Below are 19220 nucleotides of genomic sequence, written 5' to 3'. Positions count from 1 at the left end.
AGTGGGCAGGACTGTGGAAGCTGATTGGTCCAGTGCCTGGCTGGAGCTCGACTCGGGACCAGAAAGTAACGTGACTTTTGCACGCCTCTTCACGTCACTTACGGCCAGGTGCACAATATCGCTCTTTGTCATGGGAAACATTCATAAATACAAAATATTTTTAAAAATGAAAGTATAAGCCGACAGAAAGCAAGCCTAAATACAGATGAACCCAACGAGGAACCTAAACAGGTATTATGGACAACACAATAACGACAGCACAGACAAACATATTGAAGCTCAAATATCAGACAGCACAAGAACTCCGTGGCAGGAATTAAGTCATTGAAAAACAATAATTACAGCGCAGACGAACACAGCAGACTACTAACGACGAGGCTTTTCAAAAATAATAGAAAATGCTGACAGTAAACAAAACCTGGACAAAACCCTACTTTTTTAATTTGCCAGTTCTTTGTATTTATTACCGTAATTCTCGGATATAGTTAATAATATTTAATTTACTTGTTTCATTCGGGATCAGAAATAGCAGGCGGGAGTTGAAGAAATTCCAACTATATTTGAATAAACGGAATTTTTACAGGCCAATCCTCAAAGTAAATAGGCCAATTGTGGAGTTTTCTTACCCTGTGAGTTATAATGTTAGTTAACCAAAGTTTTGACAGACATCTATAACCAAATAATCTGCGTGCAAAAATGCCTGAAACCTTTCACTGGAAAGTTTTTGTGTTAATAAATGAATTTGGACTGGTGATATTTTTTTGAGTTGCCCGTGAATTTAAAAGTAATATAGCGTTTTATTATTTTTTTACTTTGTTGATGAATATTTTAAAAGGAAATTTATATTTTATTGACTTTTTCCTTCTTTAAATGACCAAATCGATTAAATCAGTTGTTAGAAATATTTAAAGAGTTTTCGTTACGTTATTCGCCCACCCTTGCAGCTAGCAGGTCGTACAAGAAATAAGTTGGGTTGGGAATTAATTACTCAAATCTCCAATACAATAATTTTACAGTCTTTAATTATTTTTTAGACAAAATTTTTATTATGTGAATTTATGCTTACAGGTTTCGTCTCAACTCTTGACCAATATTACATATAAAATGTCACAATCTCACTAAATTGACAGTTAAGGTGCCACTGAATTAGATATAATTCGTGACATATAATCTCCGAATAACTTTTAAATAATTTTGTATAGGACATTCTGTAAGATTATAATTTTTCCTAGTAAGTTTATACATGTGATTAAAAGTTATTTCTAGACAAAAGGTGGTTCGCGGTGTTATTTCAGGCGGTTCGGAAATTGCTGGCTATGAATTGAAGTAATTGTAGGAATTGTCTAAGCGAACTGGGCTTATGTGCTACCTGACACGAGCGTCTTGGAATACCGCCCTTAGAGTCGTCACACGCCGAGCAGCGACCAGTGAATGCTGGGCTGTGACCAGTGAGTGCTGGGCTGTGTCCAGTGAGTGCTGGGCTGTGACCAGTGAGTGCTGGGCTGTGACCAGTGAGTGCTGGGCTGTGACCAGTGAGTGCTGGGCTGTGACCAGTGAGTGCTGGGCTGTGACCAGTGAGTGCTGGGCTGTGACCAGTGAGTGCTGGGCTGTGACCAGTGAGTGCTGGGCTGTGACCAGTGAGTGCTGGGCTGTGACCAGTGAGTGCTGGGCTGTGACCACCAGCAGCAGAGATGGCCGACAGTAGCGCGGCGCACGGGGTGGCGAGAAAGTGAAAGTTAAAAGTCACGAAAGTGATGCTTATTACAAAGACTTGCGCACCGATTTTACATCCATGATGTTAGACTTTGTGAATAGCTGTTGAGAATATTTGTGGCAGAACAACGAATGGAAGAGCGCTATCTAGTTAAAATGTATGAAATAGCCTTTAAATAAAAGTAATGACGGTATAAAGGAAAATTCAACATGGCGTCTGTGACCTAACCTTAAGAGTGTGGTGGACGTGTTGTTTGCTTTGACTTGACGAGGTTTCACGTCGCGCGGTTACGCACAATGACGCAGACGATTACCCGAGCGCGAGGAGTGGGGCGCTCAATACTCGCTCTCCCCCTGAACCCATCGAGTGCCCCACTCCCCACTGTGCCTGTTAAGGAGGTTCACTTCTGCGAGACGAAGATGGGAGCGGATGCAGCGCCAGAGGCGACAGGCCTCGTACCGCCGGCAGAGGAGCGATAATCGCGTCAGCACGCCGAGCCAATCAGCGCACCTGGCAGCAACGCTATATCCCGGTCTGACATAGTTACGCGACAAAGGAGCGCAGGCGCCGGCTATAGTTTCTCGACTCGGCGTCCGTGAATCACGGGGCTGCATCGTTTTTGAAAAGGGGAGGGGGCCGGGAAGCCATAACCCCGCGCCGTTCTATTTCCTCAGCGCGAGTGTTAGGCCCCCCCCCCCCCCCCCCCCCCGCCACCGCCACGGGAAGCCGTGAATAACGAGGCACAATAGCGCTCCCGGTGGCCGCGGCCGCAACAAACAGCGCCACCGCGGGGAAACTTCAGATGGGATTTGTGCCCCGGCGAGCTTCCGTCTCAGCGTTCGCGCCGAGGATTATCAGCATTGCTACGCCCTTCTTCTCGCAAATACAAACACTGCAAAATAAACTTCTGATTACTTCGTCCACGTATTGCTAATAATTATTTAGTTATAAAATAGTTTTTTTTTAGTTAGAAAATATACACACAAGTTTGTTTAAAATTATTCTTCCAAAAAGAGTGTGGAATAAAAACAAAATGGAATATGCCATAGACTAAAATATTTTCCGTCACAGATAAAAAAAGTTTTATTTTACATAACTTGTTTCGGAAAACAATTTTTTTTGAATGACTACATAAAACCTATGCACGCGGATTCTATTGAACGAAAATTCCATATTATTAAAAAGTAAGACATTATTTAATAATATTTTTCTCAGACCTTTTGCCTTCATATAAGGCGATCTAGTTTTAATTACCAGCGGGGTCTGAAAATATTTATTTGTAATTGAAAAACGTGGTGGGCATTTCTATGGAGCAGTAGTGTTTTCTCAGGGGACTCCTATTTTCCTAGCAGTGCATTCCACACGGCTCTATTTGAATTTCATAGTTTCTCGTTTTTCATTTGTGTTGTTGCAGCAGTCAAGTTTGCTATATCCACGATTGTAATTACAAACATAACAGGAATAGGCTAAACCCGTACATTTATGTCATAACTGAAAATGTATAAAGGCGCTTAAAATTTTGATATTTTCTTCAGATTACAATTTAGTAAACAAAATTGCGATAAAAATGTTTTTTTCCTGGATGTAGCATGTTTTTTTTTTTTTTAAAAAAAAAAAAGAATTTTGCGTATTTAAACAATATCTAGGTAAATATTTCCATAATTTTGAATACGCACTTTTGAGGTTTGTTTTAAGAAACATTTTGCTAGATAAAATAATTGGGAAATATGTAAAATGGGAAGACCTAAATATTTTATTGTAGTAAGGAGGTTTTCGAGCCTCCGAGTTTATAATAAACATGGAGATACAGCAAGAAAATATAGTCTCGTACCGAAATATGATGTCCGAGATACTCGGCCTAGTTCTTTACGAAAGCTACGGCAAAAAGATTTCCAAAGAATTTACCTAAAATACAAATCAAAGTTTCGTGTGTTGAAGTAAATAGGTTCGCGGCAATTTCGAAAACCATCTCCGAAAGACCCACATACGCATTCCGCCCGCAGGGAAAACGATTTTGATGTGACATCGTCTAATAAATCGATGAACGCTGACTGCACGCACGAAAAAGTGCCCCGTTACTCACATTGTTCCGTTACGCTGTGTTCCGTTACGCTGTCGCCGAGTGCAGTGTTACAATTGACTAAAAAATTATGGTGATTCATATAATTGATGATAGATATTTTATTATAGTTTATTTATATGAAAACTTGTTCATAATTATATTTAAACTTTATAGCTAAACGCCAGTTTTTAAATTTAATTACAAATCATCTACACGTGAACTGTTTCGTCGACTGTTTATAAAGTGGTTTTCATTGCTTATTACAGCAACAATTTCGGCAATATAGGTTAATTATTCTTGCATTTTAAAAATCTGATTACTAGTATAATTTCAAGTATTTATTCTTTTATTATTAAAATAAAAATTATTCAATTTTATTCATAAAAGTATGCAATCATTTCATCAATGTTTTGTTATGACGTTGTCACGTTAAACTATCGTCCGTAAACCGACTTTACAGACAACCAATTTTTTTTAAAAATAACTAAATATTCGCCGCGGATGCAGTAATGACATTTCTGCTCACCGATATCCTCATTGGGATTTCATTTGCCGGGACGTGCGCGCACCTCTTACTGGCGGGATGTGGAATTACGCGCGGGCGCTTTGTAGCCAGTCGCAACGATCGCACGCCATTAGCCGGATTCTTCACTGCCGCGGGGACATTGCTTCATCCCTGGCAGCGGGGAACCGACGATCCGTGATTAGATAATTTGTCCTCGGGCACCTGTGATTAATCATGAAACTGGTATCGAGTGTGATACCGAAGGTTTTTAATTTGTAAAAAAATTAGAGTAGGTGACCACCACGCGCGTTATTAGCGAATCTTCTCACTTGAACGATTAAAATAAGCGATTAAATACACAATAACATTAACTACTAGAAAACACACTACCACTATTGGAAATGTTTTACAAACTTTTACTAAACCTTTAAAAAGAAATCTGTTTGTCGTTTCCAGCATAACAAAATTGAAAGACATAAACTAGCCCAAAAGTGAGGAGTGGGGTGCTGAACAACACCCTCCCCCCTCTCCAGTATCGAGCGCTCCACTCCTGAGCGCTGTATTTTCCTTAATGCTCTAATAAGTCTAATTAAAACTTTGTCAGGAAAGTCACAGGTTGGTTTTTCGGAAAGATCTGCCAGCAATGACAAACTCCATTCTCAGTACGACCCTAAAAACCCTGCCTTTCTTACCCGCATGGCAACCCTTTGAAAACTGCTATCTTAAAATTAAGAAAAACCATTGTTTCCAAAATATCCAAGAATGTTCCGTAAGGAAACGCATATATTCCTAAAATTCTCGGAGTACAAACCCAATCTTTACAAATACGTAAAATCCAAAACAGACTTTTTTCCGATGCATTTTTGTTTACCTTGTTTACAAGTAACTACAGGGATCGGACATCAGGTCCAGCCGTTGTTTCTACAAAGTTACAGTTGTCGGCTAATGGAGGGGCATTATTAGTTGAAATGTCCGTAATTTCATTGTAACTTACAGCGTTGAAACAAGACCTCCGCATCGATACCATTTTTCCTTTTCAGTAAGTGGCAAAGTGTTAATATAGGTCTCAATTTTCCGCTAAACGGCAACCGTACACTCTATTTCATTGTTAAAAAATTTATTTTATATGAAAATCCATGAAAATGAAGGTATAAATAAGTCACGTTAAAAATCATTTCTGCAGTTCAAACTATATGTTGTAATGGAGCTATTTCAATGTAAAAAGTTTTGTTTCAATTTTTACTCTTCCACCTAGATATTTTTTAAATGAATTAAAATTTTTCTACAGTCGTAAATATCATAATTTTTAAACATTAACTAAAATAAAATTCTTACCAAACAAATAATCTGCATCTTTTATAAATATTTCTGTCATAACAAATTGGTCGGGACGTGACAAAAACATGAAGCTTTTTTGAAGTGCAACTTTTTTAGCCGCGTTGACCGATTTTTGGTAGGGGCAAAACGTATGGGTTCGCGTTATCGACATGCTAGTGATATAATACCAAAATCATTTTCTTACGTACATTTTACGAATAATAATGTCATATTACACATTTAAAAACAAAGTTTTAAGTTTTCACTTCTTTCAACAGTCCCCATGACTGACGTTTTTTTTTTAAATTTAACTTTTTTTTTCAAAATTTTTAAATAAGTGGCGGATTTATAGATTATATCGCCTTAAAAATGTTATCTTAGTAAAAACTAAAACTAAAAATTTTGTTAATTTATTTAAATTACTTAAACTAGTATTCTATATTCAAAAAGCATCGTTTTAAATGTTCGATTTGCTCGTTTTCTATTTATCGCGTACAGGAATGTTACTTTCTTGTGAAATTTGCAGAAACCCCCTTTCTTTAAAAATCGCCATAGTTAAAAATGTTATTATTTCGCGTCATAAGAAGATGTGTAGTTTCTCAAAGTTAAGTCTATCTCCAAGCGGAGAAACAACCAATATCCATTTTGACACAACTCGAGATGTGAATGCGAAGGCCGTTTGGAATAACACACTTACTAAACATATAAAACATTAAAAAAACACTCCAACTAAGGGAATAAGTAAAATTTCACTGATAACCTTCTAAACTGCATCATATTTAATCTATATGAATCATTTTTACAGTTTTTGAATGAAATCCAACTGGTTCCCAGTAGTTTAAACAAACTAATATTTAGAGTTAAGGCAGTTGAACTATGAACCATAAGCGTGGGTGTTTTTTGATTGTCTCAGAAACTTTAAACACGTTTTACCGAGTGGTCTTATGAAGGGATTTGATTTTTAGTTTTCGTCTCAATTTGGTCTATCGTAGGGTAGCTTACTTGTAAACTAAACTAGACCAGATTCAATCTATAGTAAGAACTTCAACGAAAATCCCTGATAGGCCCGGGTTCAAGCTGAAACTACTTGTAAAAATCTTGGTTAGTAAGTTACGCAATTCGCACAATGTAGTTCGCAAAATATATTATTCCTGTTTAAATATTTATTTAAAAAAAAGTATAAAATCGTACGCAGACACATTTTCAGACTCACCGTATATTATAGAATAGCATAATATCAATAACAAAAAAACTTAAATGATTTAGTATTGCTAGTAATTTTTCGAAACATTTTGTAAGTTCTCCCCTGCATATGCAAAACCACGTATGTCAATATTAGCTTTCCAGTTTCAGAGATTATTTTCTTCACCAGATGCAAAAAAATCAATAATCAAACCTTTTGGTATAAACAACTAAATCGAAATAACTATTGCCCTAAAAAAGTTAGTTTTAGATCAAAATTTTTCGAACTACCTGAAAATATAAGGTGCATGAAAAATAAATACACATATATATATATTTTTAATTTGGGAATGTTTTTAAATGAAAAACTAGCTTATAACAATCAACTACGTTCATAAAAACTTTAAATATAAAAACACATATTTAAAAATTAATTTAAAAAGCGTAAACTTGAAATCATTAAATTAACTACTTAAAGCATAGAAATGAAAGTTCAAGGGGAAATAAAACTCAAAATTGAAGATATGAATGTCTGTTGTGAAAACGTTAATAATACTTGAGTATTTTTTTAAATCACAGAATTTAATGAACACTTGAGGACTTCATAACGTTTCATCACCTGACGGTTTTACTAACCATTACCCAAGACCACAGAACTGACGCTATTGTGGCCACTGCGGGTTTTAATTGAAGGTAATTTCCGGCCTGTGGAAACGGTGAATGATGGGGGGTAAAATATTTAAATTCCGCAACGCCTTCTCCGTGTTGGACTGGTAACGTATCGGCACATGAACCCGGGCCAATGGCAGCGCTGATTTGGGCGCCGCACAGGGAGGCGAGGACACGAGATACCCAGAGCAGGTTTGCCCGGCAGTGCGGCGGGAGACTAATGGGCGACGGAACTTATTGCCTCGTAAGTTGCGAGCGAGACAGGGCTTGCTGCAGCGCTGGCCCGCTCATCATCGCCTGGGCTGTTCTTCCACTCGAGTAGCAAGTCCCACAGAGGCACGCGCAGTTGCTCGCAACTACAAGTGTTGCTGACACTCGTGCAGCAGAGCGACACACTCGCGGGCCATCACGAGGAAAGGCTAGTGGAGACTCTTTCCAATACTCGCCCGTCAGGCTTGACAAGTCGTAGCTTCGGCCAGAAACAGCAAATAAAGGAAAGTAAACATTTTTTTAATAGTTCATAACAATTTTGCTTAATCTAGCCCTTGGCATTTTAAGACAGATTTCCTGTTGAACAGACATGGAGCGATTTTCGTGAAATCGTCTCTCACGATTATAAATACCTGTTTTCACTATTCAGATAAAGTTTAATTCATGGTAAATTCATAACATCCCAAGTATATTTTATACTGTGTATAGTATGTGTGGGCTTGCTGCCAAGGGATGCGAAAAGAAGACTCAGCCAACTCAAGCTCCGAACGCACTGTAGTACTTTTGAGATTGTCATTTATGTTATTTCAATATGAATAAAATGATGTAATGTGAAGTTGCTCTAACGTCCTTTTACCTCTGCCTTATTCAAGCTTTGGTTAACATCCCAACAAGATAAATAAAATTTGCAATCAATTTATTCTGACAAGTATTAGTGTCTTTTTTCCTCAACTTTAGTTATTTTTTATTACGACTTTGTGACGAAATAAAAGGAAAATCAAAGGGTTTCCTGCACGTGTTTGGTTTAAATTACAACAACCCTCCGCTATTCATAATGTTTTATAAGAATGTAAAACCCATACCGCAGAATATCACTATACAAAGCGCTAGGAATGTCTCAAAATTCACCAACGCCTTTCTTGAGCTTTAGCAAAAGCTTTAAATTCTCTACAAATCCTCGGGCTTGAACAAATATAATCTTTCTTCCGTCTTGCATGTTTGAGTTAAGGAGATTGCAATTCTGGGTGTTTGTATCTGCCATCGACTGAGGTGAACAAATACGGGGATTTAGTGAGTCAACCTCTAGTCTTAAAAGAATAGACGATACGATGGAACAGCCTGAATCATGACGTGACATTACCATCTATGTTTTATTTCTACTGCAATTTAAACTACAGTTAAATGAATCCACTTGATACTTAAATTAGTATTCTAAGTGTGTCCAGTTTTGCCAAAGAATATTTGTGATAAATACCCAGTTTTTCTTTCAGGGGAACACGTCTTAAGGACAGCGCAAAATTATATATTTTGTTGGGGATACTGGGAGGTACCTCAGCAGTCTTAAGAATACCAGCCAGCGTGCGCGGCGTCAAAGACAATATAATTTATTCAACACAATTTAAAAGACACCTAAAGGTCATTTGCATGAACACTATAATTTCGTGGGTTGGGAACATTTGCTCAGGTATTTCAAAATCGCGCCCCTACGTCAATGTAAAAAAAATTTGTTTTAGTGCAAAGTTACTTTGCAATTTTACAAACCTCAAACTCTGACATCTAATATAGCTTCATTATGAAGTCAGGACTAGTTGCTTAATGGGCGTAATTAGTGCTTCAGAAAATCACCACGCGAAGTTACAATAAAACTCTTTACTAGTAAAATAAATTTTCCTTAATTATTCAGGTTACACAATTTATACTTAGCACGACTGATTTCTGATTTTAAACATTAATGCTTACGAGTCTCTGCTGGCTAAACACCATCTGTGGAATTATGAGCATAGTAAAACACAAACTAACATCACACTATGATATTCCACTTCACTGAGTTAGGAAGCCGACCACACGTCAGGCTCTAGACGGCAGTGTGCCGCGTGTACGTGCAGACTCTCTTCTGGCCGGTGACTAGGCCAGGGGCGCCTCTGTCTCGTGGCGGACCACTCTAGTCTAGTCGCCCCTAGACCCGCCTAGCGCGCCAGCCTCTGTGACTAGACAAGGGCTCTCATACTCTGCATTTCGCCTCGCCCCGCTCAACTTCCATGTGCGTCGCAAGCAGTGGGGGTTTTAAGCTCGGGAGGAGAGTGCGCTACCGCAGTAACCAGCTGAAAAAAATAAAGAGCATTCTCAAATAAAAAAACAAAAAGAGGACAGTATGAATTCATGGATTTAAATTGTTACCTGTGTCCCCTGACACATTAACCTAATCTTATTTATACTCCATATATTGAAACTAAGAATGTGTATTCGCAATAAAAACTGGGAATTCCAAAGACTTCCCAATTTTTAAAAGTTTTTCTGCTTTCATTTTGTCACGGGCACGATGTTACTTTAATGACCACAAGAATTCAGTTTTCGAATGCTGGGTAAACTGATGCATAGGTAATAAAATTATTGTTCGTGTGTTTTTGAGGTGTCTGTTTATTGAATTATTATTTTGGGAATTTTACGCAATACGGTCACGTACGTTGACTTTTAGGAGAAAGAATAATGAATTTATAAACAAAATATAACTTCTCAAACAGGTCAGTTGAAATAAACTTGTATACATTGATGTCTGTAGTGTATGGGCTGCGCGTATAATGACAAGGAACAGTTTACATTTAGATGTTTGTTTCTGCTTGTCGCGCGTTTAGAACTGACATGTCCACAATACTGCGATGTTTCCTGTCGCAGTACAAAGAGCCGTCTGCATAAGGCAAGAGGTAGCGGGTGTTGAGTTGCACCACACTATTCTCTCTAACGAGCTCCAGAAGTGATGAAGCCTAATTGGCTGTGTTGTCTGCAAGAAGCTGCCAGACTTCAGCCGGGGCTGAGGTGCTCGCATCCAAACATGGTTTCCTGTTCCACTTTTCGAATTACAAATCTCGACAGTGCTGTGCCCTCATTGGTGCATCGTGATGCGGGGGTATTTGTAAAGGCATAGCAGCTATCAAAGCAAATGCACGTTTGTTAACTAAATAAAAAGATCAGCAAATACATTTATTAAAAAAAATCTTTACGATATTAAACTTTTATTTAACACTTTACTAAAAATTTACCATGAATACGCAAGCCAATGTTTCTTTTTAAATAAAATCTTGTTATAATGGAAACATTTGTTAATGTTTCCAGTTGTTGCGAAAACGCTTTATAATCATTTCCATATTGGATACCTACCTCCAAATAATAATAATAATAATACATATTTTTTTATATATAAAGCTTTTATGTGGTGAAATCTCAAGGTTAAAGGGTAGGCTATACCATACGTTACTCATTTCTCGGCAATAAGATCACTTTCTTTCTCCATCTTATAATTCACAAGTAATTTAAATTTCCTTCCAACAAGGACGTGATTTTCTTTACTGGGCTTTACGTGGATACTTTTCAATAAGTAGACATAATGAGCTAGTAAAAAGGGCCACTTAGTATTTAGTTACCAAACAAGAGGTTAATTTGAAAACCTTACCGTTCCGTTTTCTGGGAAATCTTAATTTCTGCAACACGGAATTAAAAAAATAATAATTTAATCATATTTCTCTTTTTAGCGTTACAGCGTTAATATTAGCTAAAAGTTTCTCATCTTAAAAGACCCTTTAGAGGGATGATGGAACGAAACAATGTTAGCTGCAGTTTAATGTAGTCCTTCTCGAAAACTAGACTAACTTAAACGCACGAAGCGAAAATTTATTAACGACTGACTTCTAAAAATTGCTAACATAACTGATTTACAATATTATTTTGTTTTAAGCTTTGAATTTCTGAACAAAAAGTGAGGCTTTTTATTTCTTCATAGGTACGTAAGGTTTTATGAAATACAACCTAAGCCGTACGCAAGAAATGCCGAATAAAATCCAACTTGCCTGTTTTAAATATATTTAATGTTTTATTATTCCTAATCAGTGCAGTTGAAATGTTCAGGTTAGTTGCAAAGGACATTATCATTTAAATACACGTGCACTTAGTATAGTATTTATAAACAGAATAAAAACCGATATTTTCGTTATCTTAACCTCAAATCTAAATAAAGAATGGAAAAAATAAAATAATATGTAGTAAAAATGTAATGCCTAATTTCTTGACGTTATACCACTGGACTGTTAGAGAAAAAGTAACGTACTGATTTAAATAAAGTGTTCAATTTTTAACAGCCAAATTATTTTCAAAAACTTATGTTAATGCGTCGCTCACAGAGTAATACAACTAAATGTTTTCTTTTTCCGTTATTTTTATACTTTTAAAAAATTGCCAAATGAGTTCATTTACATTTAGATGTGTTTGTGAGTGTTTTCATTTATTTTGCTTGTGATGGATGGATTTTTGATAAAGCACATTATTAAAATTTAGTTAGTTCATTGTTTGCAATTTTATATTTTTGATTTTAGGCAGCTAAAATATATCACTTTCTTATGCTTCATATTGAATATTACAAAATAGTTATGAAAATGTAAATCAAATGAAAATATTGTTATTAATTTAATTTTATACTCATGATACATTAAGTTTATTTAAGCGCCATATACTAAACATACTCTTATATAGTTGATGGAGGATTTCGCTGAAATTTTCTCGTAAACTTTACTGGCTTTCGGCGTTTAGCAGCGTCGATGTGATAGATTGTACCGGTGTTTCGCCCTGAACTGCAGCAGGCATCATCAGGGTCGAGAAATAAACTAAAACCTAAGATAATATATTCTCTTAAATAAATTAGTTTTTAAAAATTCAAACACTGTTTTCTTAACGTATTAGTAAATTTATTTACTAAATTCTCAACATTTTGCAAAATTAATAATTTGACGAATGTTGGTTGACAAAGAATGAAACTTCTCTTGGGCATTGTCACAGCGTGTCTTCACGAGGAGCCGCGGCCAAGGGATGATTGACAGCTAGGCTTATCGAGAACAGAGACTATGCATTCACCTGCAAAAAGGAACCATATGAAGCAGTGTGGTAAAAAAACTAAACATATTTGTTATGGCCGATGAATAAAAAAATATATTCTGGAATGTGTTAAGCTGGTAAAAACTGTTATGTTTTTAAATAATTTTCTTATCAGGTCGTCTGAGAATATTTAAGCCAAGATTGAAGTGCAGCCCGACAAATACATCAAATATGTTACGTTGAGTTAAGAGATTAGTTGCTTAGTTTGCGAGATAAAGATTTTTACATCTAAGAGCGATCATATGTGGAACAACGTTTGGTATGATTGCATTACCAGGCAAGGGTTATAGCGTTTCTTCTTCTGTATAGTACTTAACGTAACTCTGTGCTTCATAACTACCAGTTATATTACAGTATCACTGAGATTATTTTAACTGTACACTTATTTTATTACTACGTGCACATCTTTAGTTAACAGATATTCGCGGTTATATTGAGAAACAAACACAGAATTTCCTTAATAATAAACATTGCCTATATAAAATACCAAATGTTTGGTATAACTTAGTTAGATATACCTCTATTTTTAGATGTCTATGTTTCAGTTAACATAAAATTTTTTACGCTGTATAAAAATAACCAATCCACAAAGATTGCTTCTCAAAGCAAGTTTTCATGTAGGCGGTGGTCACTTGCACTGATTCGACCCGACCCAGGTATGGCGATATTATACAGACAACTGCCCTGCCTCAATTTTTAACAAGTTGAACATTTTACTTGAAGATATTTTACCTGCTAGCCCTTTCAAAACAAAAACCCCACTCTAAAATAAAAAAAAAGTTTTCTGTGGGTTTGTTAAAAAAATTCGACACGGAAACATTTGTTTACGTGTTGAAATATGAATACAAAATTATTTTTGTTACCTACATTTTGATAAATACAAATGGAAAAAGCTAATTTATTTTTGTATGTTTTCCTATAAGGTTTCGGTTTGGAAGATCTCCGAACTGTTGGCAACGCCGAGTCTCTCGACGACAGCCAGTAGCGAGGAGACAAGCCGCGTCACGGCACAGTTGGGAGGGCTTGAGCTTCTGGAAATGAAGTGTGTTTGGGGTCGTGGGGATCTCCTCGTCTTCAACACAGACATCATTTATCATTAGTCCCGCCGCAACAGCCAGGTCGCGGCACAACCGCCTCCCCCGCAGCTTTCAGTGCACCGGCTCTCCTGCTCCCCTCTGCTCCACTCTGCTCCACTCTGATCTCTTCTGCTCCACTCTGCTACCCTCTGCTCCACGCTGCTCCACTATGTTCCACTCTGCTCCACTCTGCTCTAATCTGCTCCACTCTGCTCCCCTCTGCTCCACTCTGCTCCCCTCTGCTCCACTCTGCTCCACTCTGCTCCGCTCTGTTCCACTCTGTTCCACTCTGCTCTACTCTGCTCCACTCTGCTCCACTCTGCTCCGCTCTGTTACACTCTGCTCCACTCTGCTACCCTCTGCTCCACTCTGCTCCAATCTGTTCCACTCTGCTCCACTCTGCTCCACTCTGCTCCCCTCTGCTCCACTCTGCTCTCTTCTGCTCCACTCTGGTATCACGGCGCGCAGTGGTTCGCTCCTTGCCTCGCGCCTGTCCTCACACACAGTCTCGCGCCACTCAGCCGACCCGATGCCCGAAAAGTACAGAAGGACTGTGTCCATTCTCGCTTCTCCTCGCGGCGGCCCGCGGAATTCCCAAGGCCGCTCAGCGACAGATAACGGCGCCGAGGGAGGACGATGCGCGGGGAGCGGGGTAGTGATGACCCTTGTAATCCGGCCAGGCTCACGTGGCATGCCTTACGTCGGCAGGCCGCACGTGATGCCTGTGGCCTGGCAGAGTCGCCAACCAGCTGCGAACCTGGCCCGCGTCGCGGTTCTGTCTGCGTTCGTAACATTTTATTTTATTTGATAACACGCTGAAAATCTTTTCGTTTGAAAACAATTTTGTGGACATAAACTATTTATAGTTTACACTGTATGTCTTAGAGAAGCCTCAAAAAACGGATAAAAAAGATGAATACATGAACACACAGAAAACATGCCCAAATCAGCTGAAGCCAAATGTTAAATGCATAGAAAACACAGAGTATTCCGCGAAAGAAATGAGGCAGAACAAAATATTACAGCACAGACGAACACTTTGGGCTGTCAACAACGAGGCAACATAAACAGTGAATACAGACAACAACAATCTTGGACAACACAGAATCAATAGTAGTAAGTAATCTGGACAACACAACGACAACTCAGTGACGTATGTCCACAAACATGTTTTAAATCAACTTTCCTTATCTCAAGAATAATTCAAAGAAAGTGAAATTTTTTTTTTTCTGTGTCGCTGTAAGAAGTTCAGTACCTTACACTTGAAGAGACATTTGTGTTCAGTTCGAAATTGATACTTGATCTCAATGAACACGTGTTGGAGGTATCGTGTTTGAAGTACAGTACATTTTTTTTAAATTCATGCAAATTTGTTAACTAATATAAGCCCTGCTCATCTTCAATATCTATCTTAGTTTCACGCAAAATCTTGAACTATCAACTAGTAAAAGTGAGAAAAATAAGAAAACTTTTGTATAACGTATGTAGTAAGTAAAAACCTCGTTGACTTATTTTTTTTTATAAAGTTTGAAATATTTTCTGTACAACCACAATTTTATTATAAAAAGAGAAAATAATTGTTCTAATTTTTGACTTTTTATTGGGTTTATTTACGCAGCACATATTCCTAGTTTTTCTTACAGGCCTGCTCTACAACCACACGAAAACGGAGACAGTAAAAATGCTTCATGTTCCCTCGAACCGGAGGATGAAACAAAAGAATTCACAGCGTCACTTCCCGTAGCCACGCGAGCACCAAGTTGCGACCCTGGCCGCGGCGAGGCGCTGGCGACGAAATTAAAAACGCTCGCAGCGAGAGGAACTTCCCAAACGAGTTCTCGGCAGACAGTTACGCCCGTGTGCCGCGAGGGATCCAATATTGCCCCTCACCTCACCAGACCTGCTTCCCTGAACCCGCACACCAGCAGCTCTGGACGCTCACAAGCGACAACACAGACACGTTATTGCAATGGTTCTTGCATTGGGGAAGACTGATCAATTTTTTTTTTGGACTTACAGCTTTTGCTATGTTTCTTGTTGCACGTTGTCAATTGATTTATTGTGACCATTCTTCTTTTAGGGGTAAAGCTAGGAACCGAAACACCCCATTTTAGTTTCAACATTTTTTAAATGTGTAATCAATTTAGCTCTTGGTATACTGCATTTGGTATGAGTAATTTCGTGTATGGAAAGGAAGTCGATAAACGGAAGTGTGTCACAAAGATGGCGAATCTACGCGTAGGAACAAAAAATTCGCGTATAGTCACTTTCGTAAACATTAGGGAACATACCGAACGTATTGGTGTGCCAAACTAAATTTTATAATAGTGAAACTATACTTTAATACTCTATTATATAATTTATGGCCATAAAAAGAAATATTGGCAACTTTAAAAAATATGCAGTATAATGACAATCCTTAGTTAACATTGAAATGTAGAGATAGCGCAACGTTCATCATACAAGAAACTGCTTGTTGAAATATATTCGACACCATGTTTAGTAAAATTATTTCATGGTTAAATTTTTGCTGTTAAATCATAATGTTTAATCAGCTGAAAAAGTATAAGTTTTGTTTTAAATATTTCAAGTCAATATTGTTTTAATGTTTCTATTGAACTACAACTTTTAGTTTGAAAAAAATACTTAAAAGATATCACCGCGTTCATATTGCTTTAGAGAACCAACAAAATATTAAATATCTTTTGACGCCATGTTTGTTCCAACTAAATTTTCCTCGTTAATAAATTATAAGCATTTTTAAAGTTGTGCTTATACCTTGTCATGACTATTCAATTTTACAAAATGTGTTCAGGTTAGTTTCATAGAGGCTGAAGAGCGCTCACTCTGTATAGCCCCGGCCACACACGTGGACACTTAAAAGCGTATCCACAATGTTACAATGTTACGCATACGGATACGCACGCAGACGCTTACGGATTAAACGGAAAATATATAAGGTGGCGACCACCTCGGCCAAACACTCCTCCCCAACAAGTCACATGGATACACGTATCTAAATGTAAGAGTTGGGAGATGCCCAGCTTCATTCCGTTCAATCCGTAAGCGTCTGCGTGCGTATCAGTATTCGCAACATTGTAGCATTGTGGATACGCTTTTAAGTGTCCACGTGTGTCTCTGATTCGCTTCCCCTTCGTCCCCGAACCAACCAGAGCGTCCGAGTCACACTTACTTCCGCGGAGAAAAAAGGAGGGGTGGTAATCACATGGCAGTCACGTGGCCGCCCCCACCACTTCACTGTCTCAGCCGAGGCGCGCGAAAAAGGTTGAAAAGCCTTGCCTGAAGGGCAGACCACCCGCAACACGCAAATGTTCGACGGGAGTTAGACCATTCAGGGGCAAAAAATATTACAGCCCAGGAAAAACAAAACTTACGTTGTGGGCTGCGAATAGCAACCACAATGAAGTAGGTTGCAAAACTGACACACAGATACAAAACCAAGTTACGGCGAACTATTTTTTAAGGAGAAAACAATACATCAATATGATTTTTTTAAGTTTTCAGACATTTTTCTCAGCAAAATTTTATTTTTACTTATGGAATAATCAAATTTCCTTTAGTGTATGTTACTAAAAGCAGTTTAGTTTTTTAAATGTTATCGTATTATATCGAATTTCTAGCATAAAATCTTCAAACATTAGGGATAACTATAAAAAACCTGAACTTTAATTTAACTGCAAAGTCATATTTATATATAATTTCAATTATCACAAAACATTAAGAAACAATTTTCTTCAACTCAAATATATTATTGTTAATACTTAATCGTAACGGAAAATATTTACGATGAATGACAATTCTGTAAAAAACCATTACTGCCATCCTGCAGCATGATATTAAGACATCTCAATTACTTGTACCAATTTACATAAACATAAATTTTGAAACAAAACTTTTCTCGTTAACTCTTACTATAAAGTATTATAAATAAACTTATTTTCACTTATTCTGAACCATCCCACGAGTTTTATTACAAACATTTTAGGCAGCGTGTTACTAAACGCATAAGCTTATTCTAAGTATAGTGTTTAGTTAAAATATTTTTACTAAGTTTTCTTGTTTGTTACAGGTGCCGCGTTTGGTGAGATCAGGTAAGAATTTCGCCACACCTACAGTATAATAACTAATTAAAACTTTGACCTTCATTCTAATATCAAAATAAATCAATATGAATAATTGATTATTTATTAAATGAAATGCAACCCCGTCGTTTTAAAACAGTTTTTACCATTTTAGTGAGTACACTATACTTACTAAAGTACTAATTTTTCATATGTTTCTCTTTTCTGTTTAGTTATACTTTAGTTCTTTCATATGTTTTTCTCGTAAGCCTAGTATGTTTGTGTGTGTTTTATCTTGATACGTTGGGAGTTTCTATTTGTTAACAGTTTAAAGTGTTTCTCCTCAAACTTCTCAAGGTAACTAGCGTACTTGATACTTCAAGTTATATACTAAGTGTGCTATTCTTCCCCCCCCCCCCCCCTTTTATACACTAGTGCTCTACTCTATCAAGCACTTCCTGCTACTCATTGGGAGAATCTGAAGGAGATCCTACATTAGAAGTAGCTAGTTTTAGTCCTCTACCATCGCTACAAGCATGTAGATGCTTCGTGCTAAAGTGTAATGTCAGAACCAACTTCCTGAACATATCCGGTACGCGCCAATCATCATAATGTTTTCTGCTTTTATGTAATCAAGTCAATTAAGTGGTTACTAATCTTCTTCAACAAATTTTTTTATAACTGTGAAAACACATATACTTGAGTAAAATAAATACACAATATTACAATAATTTATCGTAAAAAATATGTCATCAATAATTGTTATTCTTTTAAATTGCGTGCCTTCGTATAGTTAATTTTTATTGGGCATGCTTGAGTGGTTTTCAACCGAATCTCATGTGAATGTTTCTCTTGAAAATAAATGAGATTTCATAATAAGAAAATAGGTTTTCATGCAAAAATTCAAAATTAATTAAGTTGTTTATATTTATAGTTACATAACTTGACGAATCTTATCATCATAAAAATTTCATTAGCGATATCCTATCGTATTTAGGTTTTAAGTAACAATACATCGTCCATGTGTGCGAAAATAAATACAACACTTCCATTACAAATTGTCATGTTGTTTAGGAAAAGTTGCAAGATTTACAAAGATACTTTTATGTTGAGAGCAATTATGTCAACAATGTGTTTTTTTACTGGACTCTTTGTATCGCGGACAGGAGATCATGGGAGACGGGGAAACTCAACAATCGAATTTAGGAGATTTCAGGGGAGAAATAAACCACGGAGGCATATTGGAGGAACAACCCTATAATTTCCATGAAATGATTTAAGAATTTTTAGAAAATCGAAATCAGAATAGCGGAACTGAATCTAGGTATCTTCCAGGTGCGAGTACACTTCACTACGTCGCCCATGGTTAGCAGTTTACAACCATTACAAATTCTCCTTTAAAAATATTTCTTTTTGGTTAGAATAATCGACAAATTACAGTTAAACACTACAATTTAATTCCTTAAAAATTAAAATTGGAGAG

General features: G+C 37.1%; 1 protein-coding gene across 1 annotated transcript in view; it reads left to right on the top strand.

Annotated features, from left to right (window-relative positions):
* LOC134529023 (leucine-rich repeat neuronal protein 3-like) overlaps window positions 1-19220 on the top strand; it is a 275127-nt gene that overhangs the window by 145627 nt on the left and 110280 nt on the right. The window contains exon 3 of the mRNA XM_063362701.1: window positions 17746-17767. The gene's annotated coding sequence lies outside the window, so the exon portion shown is untranslated. The remainder of the gene's footprint in view (window positions 1-17745; window positions 17768-19220) is intronic.

Source organism: Bacillus rossius, chromosome 2, assembly GCF_032445375.1.
Source record: "Bacillus rossius redtenbacheri isolate Brsri chromosome 2, Brsri_v3, whole genome shotgun sequence".
Classification (NCBI taxonomy): domain Eukaryota; kingdom Metazoa; phylum Arthropoda; class Insecta; order Phasmatodea; family Bacillidae; genus Bacillus; species Bacillus rossius.
Note: the sequence above shows the minus strand (reverse complement) of the source record. Positions and strands in the feature narration are given on the sequence as shown.